Consider the following 10,389-nt stretch of genomic DNA (forward strand, 5'->3'; position numbering starts at 1 on the left):
TTGTCTGCAGAAGAAGGCTAATTTCTGGTCAACCTCCGTAGCACTGCATGAGGAGCTCGCTGTGAAACACGCTGAGAAAGGATGGAGGGAGGGCTTGCTGGCCACGGGCTGAAATCTGTCACTGGAAAGAAGGCAGAGATCCTCTTCCTGCTTCTGGTCAGGGCCATTACCAGATTTACAATGCCTGTAAAAGCGCAAGGCTCACTCCCCTACCAGCGTGCCCAGGAGAGCCATCTCATTTCACCGGGGTGGAAACTGCTCTCCCACATGGACCTGAGCGCAGACGTCACGTGCAGGGAGCTGTGGAGGGGTCTCAGCTGCAACACCACCAGGACTAAAGCACATCGTTAAAGGTGTCACTTTACAGCACACAGCTGGGTCAAGGTACAGATTCATTTTCACCTTTCTGAAATCATTGCAAAGCTTAAAAGCCATCTCTCTCACTATTCTTTGAGCAGTGAGCTGCAACCTTCATCCCTACGTGGAGTTTACCCTGGAACTTAATGCAGGTGACCTGTACAACCATGTTACTTGCAAACAGCTGGTTTCCTGTGATCCGCACAAACCCCGTGGCTGTATAATCAGTGGTGCAGCAGCACGAAAGTGTGCGGAGAGTAGCAGCATCCCAGGAAGCTACCTTCAGATGTTCCCAACCCCCTTTCCATCACCGTGTCCAAGGGATTTCTGCTTGCGTCATCAATAGCATTAATATATTTACCCACCTAATTATCGTGCTTCCCCCCTCTCCTCCCCAGCAATCTGCTATCAGAAACTAGAATAGAGGTCTGAGGTGCTCTCTAGAGCGACAAAGAAGAAAATCCAAAGCTAAAATGTGTTTTACTGTTTAAACCTTTAACACATCACACAGATTTCATCAGCTTTGGATTTACAACCCACTGTACGTTTCCTATACCCGACCAGGCATGCCGTGAGTTGTGGCTTGCATCCAGCCGCGCAGCCGGAGCACTTCCCGATGCCCACGATGAGACCGGGGAGCTGCTGTGCTATGTCTCTGGTGCTTCTGAATGGGCGCACACCCTTCGGCAGAGTGCTGTGTTATGAAAGAAGCAAGTTTATTGCCTGAACTATAACAAAATTAATTGTCTTTTAAAATGCGGAGGTGGCAAAATGTGCAGGTATGCCCTGTATGTAGACGTAACTGCTATATAAATGAATACAGCGGCTATAGCAGGTCATCTTTTTCCCCACAGAGTTACAGTATGGTGTGATTTGGTTCGTTTGTCTTATGCCCTCAGATTCTCTCTAGGGCACTTTTCTGCAGGTTACTGGGCAGATACTGGAGATACAGCCACTCATCAACGTCCATCCATACTTACTCCAGTTGCCCCTTTGCTCTTTGGGGGCCAATAACAGAGGAGCAGCCAGCTCCGCTCGCGCCTTTCACAAGGGTTGAGCCGAGCGGAGTCAGAGCGATGAACCCTGAACATTTTGTTGTGCTGCTGATACGCTGCGCGGGTATTGTTGTGACGGACGGCCAAATGCTCAGCGTACACAGACCAAGGGGCTGCGATGATGTAGATAGGAGGCCCGAAGCAGCAGGAGGCAATGGGGAATTAGTCCTTGCCTTATCTCCTTCGTTCAGCGTACGTCATCATCTCTGCCGTTCCCCGATCTGGCAGGTCCCAGAAGGATGCATCTGCCAGTGCTGCTCTCCTGATAAGGGAAGCTCCATCACGTACATTTGCAGTTTCTTACACGCTTTGCATAGCCACAACTGTTATTCTGCGTTTCTTAGATCTAATGAGATTTGGAAAAAAGCACATGCAACTAATTCTAATTAAAACGTATATATTGGCTGCTGGTGCCATGGTGTTCGCAGTGGAGACCAAACCTGGAGGCCTGATATTTGCATGTCAGAGTGTAGCATGCAAATTTATGCTGAATACTACGATATTTGGTGGGAAGCAACATGATAGTTACCCCAGGAAAAGTCGTCTGCACAAAAGAGTGTGGTGCACATTTCCCTCCCTGTCTCCTCCTTCCCATTTTTTAACAGCAGAGGTGAGATTTAGCGTAGGCATTTTGTGATGCTCCATACAGAGCAGCCCATCCCCAAGGGCACCATCTTCCCAGCCATACCTGCAACACATCCCCAGTCCAAACTGGAGCCTCTGCTTTCCTGCTGCAGTCATATTATGCTGTAAATAAAAAGCAGAGCATTTTAAGGAACCGTAACCTCTTCCCCTGCACATTCCTATGGCCAAAGCGATCTCCATCACCACTGACTCAGACATCAAAACCGAAAAAGCAAGCTACAAAACAGGAGGTCAAATATTTATAGTTATGGACATATAGAAACCTTATCTTACGTACATATGGGCATGGGAATATTTACCTACTTACCCAGGGATATTTAGGTGCCCACGGCCATCAAAATACCCCCTGCTGCAGGGGCTCCGCTGTGCCCCGCGGGGGGACGCTCCCAGCTAGAGCAAAGTGTGACTGTACCCAGCGGAGACGTCCGTCTTGCACCAGTCAGGATCTGTACTTCTAAGAGTCACAGTTTTGCATTTGGCTATGTGATATCCAGGGGAAAAAAAAAAAAAAAAGAGGGGAAAAAAAAAGAAAAAATAAGAAAAAAGGTCAGGCTGTGATATCTCCTCAGCTGGAAGAGGAACTAGCAAAGAAGTTTCCGCCAGCATCTTTAATGGCCAACGTCTGATTCACAAGCGTGGCTTTTCTTGGGCTGAAGCCCCTAGTTAACAAACATTGTAGTATCAAATTCAACGTCTGCAGTGTCAGGCGATAGCCCTCAGCTTTTGTGTTTCCTTTATAAAAGGAGCCCAGGGTGAAAACACGGCAATATTACAGGAAGTTAGAGGTCCACATCTCATTTAAATAAGAGCTGATGGCTGGGGAAGCGTACACCATATAACAGCGGGATATGTTCTGCCTTTTAAAATTCTCTTCCTTGTTGGAAATAGACTAAAAGCAACTTCTAGACAAATTAGGAAAAGAAAAGCTCTGGACAAATAAGATGTGCCGATATACTCCGTTCATGGATAAGAAAAAGTCCATATTGATTCACTTTAAAAAAACACAGCAAAACACCCTACATCTTTTTCTATGTCTCAGCATGCCTATTCAAGAAGTGGCAAGGCTAAACCTTATTTTCTTTACAGGCTTTGGAGAAGTGAAATATTTTAATCTCTACCTTTAAATCTTTGTGCCCTCAGTATTCCTGTCCATGCACCCTACTCTGATCCCATGGCAAGAGGTGGGAGAATTTCTATTGCTTTCATGGAGAGACGGATCAGGCCCATTGGGAATTTCAGACCTTGTCTCTTTTCTGCATTTCAGGCTTGTGTGTTTAAGAATTGGCTTATTTTCTAGCCTGCTAATGTTTTCAATTACGTGAAGCCCAATTCAATATCTCTACCTGACGGGGAGGCAGCAGGAGTTGGCTTTTTGTGTTCTCTGACCTAGAGCTGACTCCATTTGCTGCCTATCTGACTAACTAGTGAAGCAGAAAATGCACACAATACAGCACAATTAATGACAGACTGAAAAACACACCAGATCCCAGCGGAGAGGAAGAAATTAGGCTCTTGCACAGTGAAGGAGTTTGTTGATGATGTTTTTCTATTTATAACATTTTTAAAGGGCAGGGGGGATGAGCTAGGCTTAGTGGAAAATCCTGACTATTTAATTTTTTTTCTAAAATTGGCTTAATTTTTTTTTTTTTAATTGAAGATGATAATATTAAAATTCACACCAGCTGTGTGGCTCCACTGAGTGCCAAGAGAGGGAGAGGGTTTCTCTGGCCTTTAACAATCTGTCTCTCGGCAAATACGGCAAAATGGTTAAATCTACATAAAGACAAAAATACTCTTTAAAAATAATTGTCAGGTGATATAACTTGCTCCTCTACCATGCTGATATACTACCATTAAATAAGATTTTATGGCAAAGATATATATGAAATACATCACAGTTTGACCCTTTGCAATTTTTTTTGCCCATCCGAATTAAACCAGAATTTACTTCCGTCCTAAGCACTGTGCGTGTTGGAGTCAGCCAACTGTTTATCATTATATATCCTAGAAAAACGGCAAACCTGGTGCTGCGTTTGTTCTGCTGAGTTATGCACCTGCAGGCACCCCTTGGCCAGACACAAGAAGAGACGCAGGGAACAGCTACCTCCCATCACCACCACTTCTGCTGCGACTGTAAGCACCTCAGTTTGTAGAAAACACTAACACTGTTTTAGCAATCACTAATTTCAATAAGTTCGCTAACGGGATGGGATGGGTCTTGTTAACGGCCTGGTCGTTAGCTGGAAATTGCTCTTGTATACAAGGTGCCTTTGGACATGGTGGAAGAACCAGTAGGAGCAGCATAAGGTCGTTACTGTGATGATAATACAGTGAACAGGACCCAAGGTACCAACATGAGGTCTAACAAGGGGAAAGACATCACCATTTACACCTCCCTTCTCTTTCAGGCTACTTTATATCTTTTGAGGAGCAAATCCTACTTCTGCAGCTGTCAGTGGGACATGGGTAGTCCTTACTAATCTTTTTTTTAAATACTAGCTGCCCCATTTAAATGTTCAGTCTAGACTCTTACTTAATTTTATCTCCCCGCCCTGGAAAGCTGCCACATGCCCTGTCCTCCCCCATGACAAGGGTTTCCTTAGCAGGGCTGTTCCCACGCTGCGTTGTCCTCACCCACCACCTACGACAGCAGGCAACGCTTGGCGGTGACACAGCTGGCGCAGGATGCTGTGGGTTGCACTAGCATCTAATCTCTACTCGCACTAGCTCCAGTGTAGCACCAGGATCAAGGTGAGGAAGCTGAGAACCTCTCTGGCAGCACCTCCATCCCAAGGGGCAACGATGCATTCATGTTAATTTTTTAAATAGAAATGCTTTTAAATAAACTGTACTACATCTAAGTTACATAGAGCCAAGATCTCGCAGAGCATTAGGGCCATTAAGTAGCAGCTGTGCTGCCTCCTGAATAAACACACCAACACACCGCCCGTTGGCTTCCACAGGGGATGGCAAACCAAGTCCAGTACAATTTAGTCTCTAAAGGCAGGGAAGTACACACAGACCACATCCACAGAAGTTGGTGACCATTGCAGAAAGGAGCATGCAGGAGATTGAAAGCATCAGAGTTGAGCTTATTCCTACAATCTTATCGTTAAGCAGATCCAAAATTCAGCCTTCCAACCAACATACTTCTTTACAGGTCCTGCTTCACTCCACACGTGGTAACACTCCACAAGAGAATAAATAGCAACATTTTCATTAATTTTCACTATGTGGTCACCAGCTTCATTCATTGCATCGAGGTAGACGCTATTCTGAATGCACGAGTGTTTGTTTCCGCACAGGCCATATTTCATGGCCAATAGAGCAACCAGATTTTTCAAGCACTAGTAGATACATCTGCACAACAATTCAGTAGGACACGGCAGCATTGTTCCCATCTTACCTATGAAGTATGGAGCTTAATTGTATAGTCAGCTCAAAACACACAGGACCTAATTTTTTTGCAAAGGAATTTAATATTCTTCGGCAACTGCTATGTTCAAAATCCAAACTCTGTTGATTTCAACTGCAGACTGGAAGAGCTGTACTACTGAAAAATCAGGTCTCAGGGTTGCGAAACAGTTGTGAAATACAGTTGTGTACCTCTGCATGTGCTTTTTAATAAATAGGTTTTGAAAAATAAGCATTCTTCAGCTTGACAACATTTATTTTAATACAAATACCTTTTGTTCATCCTCTCCTGGGAACAGACAGCGCAGGCACTCAGCACTGTGCCTGGCCAGGGCTGTGATGAGCAGGAATGTGCCATTTGTCCCCTTCAAACTTTGCAGCATTTGCACATTTTGGCACTGAATTTTTAATTCTCTCCTCTTTACAAGAGTCATGGAAGTTTGGGAGTTTTTTTGTTTGGGTTTTCTTTAATACTAATTTAGTAATCAATTATTTATTTTAGTATAAAAAAATTGAAAATATTTTTTAAATTCCAGTTCCTCTACAGATCACTCCTGCTTTTCTGCATTTCCAACAGTTTATCAGGGAGACTTCTCACTGGATCCAAGTGGCAATACAGGGCCTCAAGAGAGCTTGCAAATGGATTCTAAATTGATGTTTAAAAGCCTTCTTTTTTTTCTAAATGGGAGAGGCTAATGAGTTTTAATTCCTTGGAAGGTCAGCTACTTCAATAAAAAGGGATTTTTCTATTACTAGCAAGTCATCTGTTTTAGAGACCGGTTTGCTTATTTATGTATGTCCCGACCAAAAAGCATTTGATTAAGGCTGTGTTTTGTTATTCAAGAAATTATACGGAGCACTGTTGGAGCAGGTTTTACTTTGTAAACATTCAAAAGGAAGGATAGGTGGAATGCAATAAATGTATTAGCTGAAGGCCAAAATTTGAGCATTCCTACCAGCGTCCTGGTATATAAGCGATTTTCAGATGCTCAGAGTGGCTTAAAAACTATAAGAAGAACAGCAGCTAGGTCTTGCTCCCACACTAAAGCCAGGAATAAAATTTCAGATTTCAATAGATAACTTGGGCTATTTACCTGAGCGTTACCACGTCTGCCCACGGTCTGGGTTTACAAAGCTCACATTAATGTCCAGCTCAGTCAAGATTGTGCTGTAAATTGTTCCAACGAACATCACTAGGTAAGGGACCACCAGAGGAGAAGGCAATCTCAGGGGGGACAGGGCACACAGCCCTTTTCTCATGCTCCCCAAACATTGGGAAGTTGGACAGCCCCATTTCTTACTGCTTAAAAATGCGAAGCCAGAAAAATTTCATGTCCCCACTAATGTTTAGGTAGGTGAAGGGATTCCTGATGCAGACAGAGAGGAGAAGCTGCTTTCTCCATGGAGATCTTGCAGCCATTGCAAATCGCTTGCTGTTCTGCCCCACAGTAAAAAGGTGACACACGCTATTTCTTGGAGGAGTTAAGCAGCTCTGTTCAGCCATACTCCAGCCGGGGAAGAACAAGTTATTTCTCTGGTTTCGTCCCCAAAGTCTGGAGAGAATCATTCTCCCTCATCATCCTCAGTCTTATCCTTTATAGAAAAGGATTCTGAAGGCAAAAGAAAATTTCCCAGTTTCAAGATCAAAAAAGTGACACTTCTTCTTGCCACCTTCCTTGGGAGGGAACCCAGAATATCAAGTAAATGAGGAGGAGAAGAGAGGAAAAACCTGCCGTCCCCCTTAAGGAACAGTGTACGCTGGAATAGAGCTTGGTGGTCTGGACAGCTTTCAGCTGCTGATGGAGCACAGAGGAGCAACAAAGAGTGCTGTGAGGGGGACTGAAGCCCTTGATAACACATCAGCAGAAGTAGAAAAAAAGGATAGGGCTGGAGGGAAGGACGATAACCTGTGCTGGAGCCCATGAACCCCAGGGCTGTCCCCCACTAGAACTCCCTCTTGACAAATGTGGTCCATGCAAAGCACCAAAGCTTTGGCACTCCCTCCCAGCTCCCTGCCAGCAAGAACAGGATGAGACAAGCAGTTTTGCTTTCTGGTCCCTGTGTCCCCAAAAGGTAACACTCCAGCAATAGCTGAGCGCAGGTAGAAGTGATGGAAAAGCTGGAAGAGACTGACCGTGGAGGGACGATGTGACACACCTCTCCCACTGGTGCTCACTGCATGACGGCTGCACTCAGCATCTCACGGCCGTGGTGCTGCCTGGTGAGACCCTCCGTGCAGGGACAAGGGGCTCTGCTGGGTGCCATCCCCTTCCTTGCATAACTGAGGAGCTGCAGGGGAGAAAACCAAAAATAGAAGCCTCAGGAGTGAGATTTATTGCTTGGTTAATAACATCCTTCCTTTCCCAATGACCCCAGTGAAGAAAGGAAGGGCTGAGTGGCTTTATCTTTATTCAGTGCTGTGGCCCTTCTGGGACACTTGAACGTGATTGCATCATTTTCGGTGTCAGACTTGATAAGACGTTGATTGTGTTTCCGCGTTTTCCAGCGGCGGAGGACTCCCCCGGCAGCCTGGATGGTTAATGGGAACTGACTGGCTCTCCACACTCGCCAGCGCGGTTCCCTTTGGCTTCCTGCTGCAGCACATTAACACAACAAATTAACATTGTAATTGCCTTTTAACTATTTATCACTGTGAAAAGGGGGGGAAAAAAAAAATAAAAAGGGAAGATCACAGGCGACAACCCAAGAGATAGCTAAGGAAGGCAGGTCTCTGTCTGCTCCTCCCTTTATTTCTATTTATACCCTGCCATTAAGTTATGCTAATAAACAGCCGACCGCAGGGTATGGCAAATCCCTTGCTCAGGCACAGAAAAAGCACTGAGTTAAATATATTCGGCTTACCCAACTCACAGGACCGGTGTGACTGCTACCAAAACCATGGGGATCTAATAGCAGCTTCAGCAGCTTTCATTTAGATCTATTCACACAGCAGAGCCATTGCAAGGGTATGTACATTTGGCATATAGATATGTAAATCAAGCACAGGATAAACAAACCAAGGAAATTCAAACAAAATACTCAGTATCAATGACTCAGACTTAATCAATTATTTCGGTAAAGGACAATTCACTGCAGTTCATAAACTGATTCATCTGGGAGAAGAGAGTCTTTTATATCCAAATAGCAGCATAATGCATCTGCCACCAATTTCTCCAGAGCAATTGCATCAAGAATAGCATTTATTTAACTCTCCCTCTCACACAATTGATTGTTATGCCATTTTCACGCATATGCAGCACTTTCTAAATGGGATTGCATCAGGTCCTCGCATAACCTATAGATTTAATCAGATTATCCAATTAAATAATACAGCCTTAAATGAAAAGTCTGCTATTCCCTCGAGCATTTCTGGGAAAGCTTTCATGGCTTGTTCTTGTACTTAAAATGTCCTAGCAGCACCGTCTTCCGCAGCTATTTTTAGGTACCTAGATATTTGTAAAACACCCATCACTAATTTCTAGATGCTGATACCTTGTTTTCCTCATCAAACTACAGCAGTCAGAAATGTCACGTTAATCTATAAAGTCACAGAGCACACAAAAATAATTTTATCTGTTCTGATTGGAGCAAACACAGGACGAAGAAGTGATTGCTGATCACGGGGGTTTTGTAGAGAAAGGAGGAGAATCCCACCAGGGTGTTGCGATTGCTGCCCCCCGTGTGCTGTGAAACGTGACAGCACGTACCTGGTGGAGCAGCAGCCGTGGAGGCTGGGTATCCTCTGGGTTTCCCTACGACTTCCCCAGCAGCCGTCAGGATGAGATATTGTGTGATGGATTCAGTTCTTGGGGCGACTCATCGCAACTCATCCCTGGCCGCGGGACCGTGGCAGCTTTGCCGTGTGAGCCAACGGGGCCGGAGCCAGAGCCAGCTCCGGGTGGGCGATCCTTCCCTGGGGGCAGATGCTCCGGGTTTGAGTCTTTCTGCAGCCTTTGGAGCAAGGATATACAGGGGGGAAAGGCCTTTTATCAACCCTGAACAGAAAGTGCTGGAGATTGCAAATCTCCAGGAGGATTTCACATGCGGAAGGTCATCGCAGAGCTCTGCGGCAGAGGTAGCTTCTTCCAGCAGGGAACCCTACGAGGATGGTAACACCTCTGGTTATTTTGCCTCCCAGTCCCCATCTTGGTAAAGACATGTTGCCTTACTATCGATTTACAGTTTAATTCAATGTCTCCAAATTGTTTATTTTATAGCAACGATGAAATAGGTCATCAGAGAAAGGCTGGGAGGTGTTAGAGCACAGCGGTGTCCGGAGCGGCGGAGGAAGCACCACAGTGGTTCAGCACTGCGGTTAAGTGAACGCAGCGGTCTGATGGTGAGCGCTCGGGGCTTTCTGCCAGTCTGGCTCTCGCACAGTGCCCAGGCTTGGGCAGATTTGGCAGCGCTGGTCAGAGCCCCAAACCACGTTCAGTGTTCAGGCACCAGTTGCACCACAACCACGTGAACAGAGTTGGTTGCCTGCATGTGCCACTACCAAGTAAAACAAATGATTCCCTGGCCACTTTTCTCCATCCCCGACCCTAAAAGGCAATAAAAAAAAATTAATTTGGTTAATTAATATATCTGTTCTATTTCTTTTCTCCTCCCTACCACCACACACCCCAGGAAAGCAGGTGAGAGGCATCCACCCCTGTGTCAGCTCTTGGACATTCCCCAAATCCCCAACCCTCCCCTTCCCTCCAGGGGGCAATTGGGTAGGAAGAGGGATATTTTGCAGTCATTAAAATTTCATTCTATTTTTAACCAGATGCGCTGCCATTTCGAAAGCTCCCCCGGTGAGAGGGGGATTGGCAGTCTGGGGAAGAGAGAGCAGAGGCGGCGGGGGCCGGTTGGGATGCGGGAGGCGTTTAACGGAGCAATTGTAGGAGCAGCCGGAGATGCTGCCGGCGCTGGG

This window comes from Balearica regulorum, chromosome 16 (assembly GCF_011004875.1).
Source record: "Balearica regulorum gibbericeps isolate bBalReg1 chromosome 16, bBalReg1.pri, whole genome shotgun sequence".
NCBI classification, from domain to species: Eukaryota; Metazoa; Chordata; class Aves; order Gruiformes; family Gruidae; genus Balearica; species Balearica regulorum.